Source organism: Poecilia latipinna, unplaced genomic scaffold (genome assembly GCF_001443285.1).
Source record: "Poecilia latipinna isolate Pla-1442-1.1 unplaced genomic scaffold, P_latipinna-1.0 Scaffold502, whole genome shotgun sequence".
NCBI classification, from domain to species: Eukaryota; Metazoa; Chordata; class Actinopteri; order Cyprinodontiformes; family Poeciliidae; genus Poecilia; species Poecilia latipinna.
Window position 1 is genome coordinate 267,911 of NW_015113118.1, and position 5,601 is coordinate 273,511.

The window sequence follows — 5,601 nt, forward strand, 5'->3', positions numbered from 1 at the left end:
ACACCTCTTCCAACGGTTATCTAACTCAACAATACACATAACTTACTTTTAATTCAGAAATATGTGAACTAGCAATTTTAAAATGTGTGTTGGATCACATTAAGTACCTATGCAAGACGCAGGAGTGAATGTGCATGAGAAAGAAAACCAGATGCACTTTGGCTTGGGAAATTTTAAAAAACTGTTAATCAATGATGAAATCCTCTGAAAAATGCTGGCAGTATAGCAATTAAAAGAAACATTTTCTTCTCAAGTTTCTTCATAGGTAAATTTTTCTGGTGATCTAATATAACAGTCAGGCAGCGTGCCAAAAGCACAGTGCAGCTTGTTAAACAGTGTTATGTTGCAGAGGCATGCCTGATCCTGCAGATGTGCAAAAGAAAGAAATGATTTCAGGTTAAAAGATGAAAATTTATGGGGTGAATGAAATTTTGAAGTAGAAAGCATGATTAGTTGCAGAAAACGGTGCAAAAAGTTCAATGTTTCATCACTGGTGTGGTCTGGGCTTTGGCACACATAAAACTTCACCTGACAAAGTGAGAAAACACATTTTCCTTTAGGCAATAGTCAAAGTTAGGTAATATATTCTTAAAGTGATACATGAAAGGAGCGAATACCTTTGAATATCAGGATACCAAGTGTGGTATTATAAGTAAATTAAATATGAATTGAGCCAAAGCATAGAGGTGGTAGTCTATAAGCCACTGCTTCTGGTAGCAATCAAAAATCAAATATGATATAATTTGGCAGCTGGATAAATAAACTCACATCAGACTCAAGGAAACAAGACAAGTTTCATGGTTAACAGTTACTACATAGTTACTACAAAATTGGCAGTTAATAAAAAAATAAAAAACAGCTCGAAGAAATAATTAATGGGGCAAATATCGGATCTAAAAAATAAGAGTTTTTCCAACTCCAGCTAGGAAGACTGGGTCAGAATAGGCCAATAGACTGGAAGAGTTAGAGGAAACAGAATTTTGCAAATGTATAAATGTTGGACCTCCAAAGTGAAAACACCACACCAATAAAAACAAAATATGAATCAAGCTCCAAACAATTAGTAGGTATATAAGGATTAATAACGAACAATTACAGACAGAAATATTATCCTGTGTGTTTTGTTATTTGCTCATCAAGAATACCTCACATGAAAACTTATTGATTACTATTTAATTGATAGGACACGTCAAATAGTTATTTAAACTATTGTTTAAACTAAGCACTTTGAATTGCCTTGTTGCTGAAAATGTGTGCTATATAAATAAAATTACCTTAACTAAAATGACCTTAAATCCCATTCATTTTTATTTCCTTATTTGACTTTAGAATTTTCCAGTGGCTTTTTTATGTCAATATAAGCTTCTTATTTCCTGTCGCTTGGGTTTGGAGGCCTTCTCAAACCCTTGATACGCATTTCCTTATAAGCTTATCACGTCTGTTTGTTCAGTTGCACCTGGTGCTGTTGACACCTTCATTTTAAAATGTAATCAGTCTCACGTAACTTAATCGGTTGAAGGTTTCCATTATGAAAGACAACACGAGTATAAGAACAGCCTGCCAAAATGCAAATGTTTTAGTCAAAAAAGTTGCTGTGAACTTGCCAGTTGTTAAATTGTGTCTGTTTGTTTATTCAGGTCTGCCTGCCTGCTTCCACTGTGACACTTTTTTTTTTAAAAATGTGGGGACAATGTTCACCGAGGAAATGATTGCAGCAGCTAAATAAATACAACTGAAACAGCAAATAATGTGATTTTACTGATACTGTAATCTCCCAATCAAAGTGGAAACAGGTGTTTTCATAACATCCCTCATAGAGCTGAAGATGTTTCAGATGATACACCTGAGGTGTCAATTTCTTTCTCTTACGCTGTACATAAGAGAAAGGAATTAAAAAGTGAAATCTTAATTTTGTGTGCATCACTACACATATTAGTTGTCAAACATCACTAAGAAGATTTCTGGGATTGAGAGGTTACACAAACTTGTCCAATGACCCCCAAGCACCTAATTCAAGACATATTACTCTTGGAAGCTCAGAGGCTCAAGCATCATAGTGTCAAGCCCATTTATCACTTTCCAATGATCATGGATTGGTCTGAATACATGCTCTTGAAATAGGAGTTCCAACAATACATCGACCCTACACATACCAATAAACAAGCAGCATCTCGGTTCCCCACACACAATACTGTGACCAAAACCGATCCCTGGATCTGTCCATGATCAAAACCCATTGGTTGCTGGAGCAAATCCTTTAAGTCAGGCAGAGGAACCGTTTGGCTAAAAGAGTTCATCATCATCATAATAATAATAATAATAATAATAATAATAATAATAATAATAATAATAACACATCAAATGTATATAGTTGTTTTTAAAACACTCAGAATAAAATACCATTGTGGTACTATAAAATATCACAAGTCTGTACATGGAGGTACTTCTGATTCTACTCAAAACATAAAACCATTTCACTTTTTTTTTAAATTGATGTCAACTTTTGGAGAAAAAAAAGTTTACTTCCCAAATTTCATCAGAATGTTGTAGAATATGTATTGTTTTTTTTTTGTTGTTTGTTTTTGTTTTTTTTTTTTGCTGTTTAAATCTAAGGAAATGATTATCCACTGTTTGTTCACCTTATGAGCTCTTTGTGCTCTGAACCAGTCACAAAAAAGGCTGGCACATGTTGCTTGTCGTTTATGATGCCTTTAGTGATCTCCACCCAGACAAATACAATCTCTAATCTAGATGCACTGATACTTCCAAAGACAAAAGGTTCTCTGGTTACCAGATGGTGCATTAAAACATGACCACTTCCTGTCTACAATTCTGACTACACAATTACATTTTATTATAGATAATTACTTAAACTGGTATTGAAAATGTATCATGCTTGACAGGGAAGGAAACTTTGAGTACAAATCCTGTTAGGAGGTGATCAGAGTTTCTGGTTAAAGGGACAACAAACAGAAATTTGTCGTAATTTATGCTTTTCTTGTGGAAAGTTTTTTTTTTTTTTTTTTTTTAACTGAGCATAGTTAAGATGGCTTGCAACATTTATGCTTGCATTTCAGTATAGTTATAAAAAATGTTATTAGTAAAGGCCTCTGCAACAGAAGTTGAATAATTTCTTATTTGAATAAAACCCATTTTGTCCATCTCTAACTCCTCTATTCCCTTAATTCCTTCACTCAAACTTCCTGAACCCCTCAGGCTAAACTCCATTTCGACATGACAGGCATGATGGGCAGTTATCAAACATGTGACTGTTGACACAAGCACGGTGGGAGACGAGATATACGATAGGAGGTTTGGCAGAATTCACACTGGGACAAAAGTCAATATTTGCCTTCAGTTGCCCTGTCACTTATGTATGCACAAGCCCCATTCAAGCTCCAGTCAAGTGCCTCAATGCACCCGGCAGGCACACAAAAAACACACAGATGACAGGGTGCTGGTGTTACTGTATGCCCCTCTGGTTTCTTCCAGTATCATAGTTATCTGGATGCAAACACAGGAGTGAACTTATTTAATTCTTGTGAAGAAATAAGCAACAAAACAAGTGCTTTCTTTGGGCTACAGGTGAGTTGAAGTTTCAATGGAAAACTTACCAAGCAGGACTAAAGTAAATAATCACTGAATAAACAAGGCAACTTGAATGACTGGCATTGTGTTTTATTTTCTGCAAACTCTTCTTTGGAACTGAATATGTGTGTGTGTGAAGTATATTATTCTGCTGACACTGGAGGGATTTAGATATGGTTCAGTACAGATGCAGACCAGGTAGAGAGACAATTAGATTTTCAACAAGCTGGTATGTCTGGAGCAGGCACAAGAGCGCCTACGTGTAAGGCTGTCGCAATAAGCAATTAATCAATTAATCATATAAATAATTAAAATGAGCTCAATTATTTCCATTGTGATAATTAATATTTGTTTGAAGGGAAATTTCATTTACCGACACATCATAATTCATTATATTTATGGTTTCATTTGTATGCGTTTTTTTAATTTCCTTTTTATTTATTGTTTGTTATGTTTTATTTTGGAAATGTAAAATATCTTCCAGTCCCAATGTTAAAATTTCTTTTCAAAATGAAAGTGTATTGGTACTTGAGAGGGTGAACTTGGATTATTATGGCATTATCAATATATTACTTGAAACCAAACAACAATATCATTGTTTACTGCAACAATTATTGGAGTAATTTATTACACAGGAAACTGTATCATACAGGAAACTGTGTTGCTCAACTTGAAGTTGAGCAATAAATAGTCTTAACTGGCTTCTGGAACAGTCAAGCAAAACATGTTAAAGTCACATAATTTCTTATTTGATTTTAAATATCAAAACTCACCACACATGCAACCCACACTCTATGCACTGTGGGTAATGCTGAGTAATGCATCAACAGTATTACTGTCAACTAATGGCCCTTCCACTATGTTTCTGTTGACAGCATAGATACATTCTTTATTACCGTTCAGCACATGCCATCTTCTCCTTCACAAGCAAATAATTTACTGCCTATTGACGGCCTGCACAAGAACCACCCCAAGGCATACATGATAAATGGGTGCAAGGTCCAAAGAGCAATTAAACTTTCACAGTTTCAATTGTTCATGAAACAATGTCCTCAAAAACCTCTATATTTTCATCATTATTCTAGTTGCTTTAAGATGATTTTATTCACAGCACATATGTAGTAACTCGGTTCAGCCTCCAGGAGAACTAAATGCAAACCAATGCAGAAAAAGCCTTTGGTTACGACTGAACATCCCCTTTCTATTCACTTATTTTTCTATCTCTGGATGGATCTACTTCATTTCCCCTCTTATGACTCAGTTTTGCAAAGAAATATCTCTCTATGCAATAACAATCAATTGGACAATTTTGGTTTTGTTTGGCATCCCAGATATCAGTGTCACATCATCTCTGCTCCTTAAACGTGTTTTCACTTGTTTCTATTGTCCACCAATGGTATGCATTTAGCTTTGTTGTGCAAATACGTTTTGTTTGTTTTTTTTGTACTTTTTTTTTAACTGTGTAGCTTTTGCAATTTCACTGTACATGACTAAATTGCATCAGCCTGCTGCAGCACAACAGAAGAAAAAATGTTCTTGGGATGTTTGGGGAATTTATAGTCTCACAAAAAGTGAAGAACTGCTAAAAAATGTGAATAAAAACCTAAAGGTGCCGTTACAGAGTGCTAAAACAGAACACTGAGAGCATTTCTTCATATTACAAAGAGACATTTTATAACGTCAGTGCTGGCATGTTATATTTTGCTATGTCTGCTCCAAACTGGGTTGCAGTTTCTTTTCAACTGATCAAGCTCCAGTTACATTAGAATGTCAGTCAGGATTGTAGTATTAATTAGTGATAAAGTTCCTGAAATTGATGGACTTTTCAATTGTATTCTAGTTTATTGAATGGGTCTGTATGCCAAGGAACTATTTGTAAACCTACACTGCCTTTCCAGTAGGTGGCAGATGTTAATGTTCACTGTGAATGCTAATCATAAAAGAGGTTAATCTTTAAAGTTTGAAATTATCTATGGACATTTTACACAACTACAGAAAAAGACCACTTAGTCA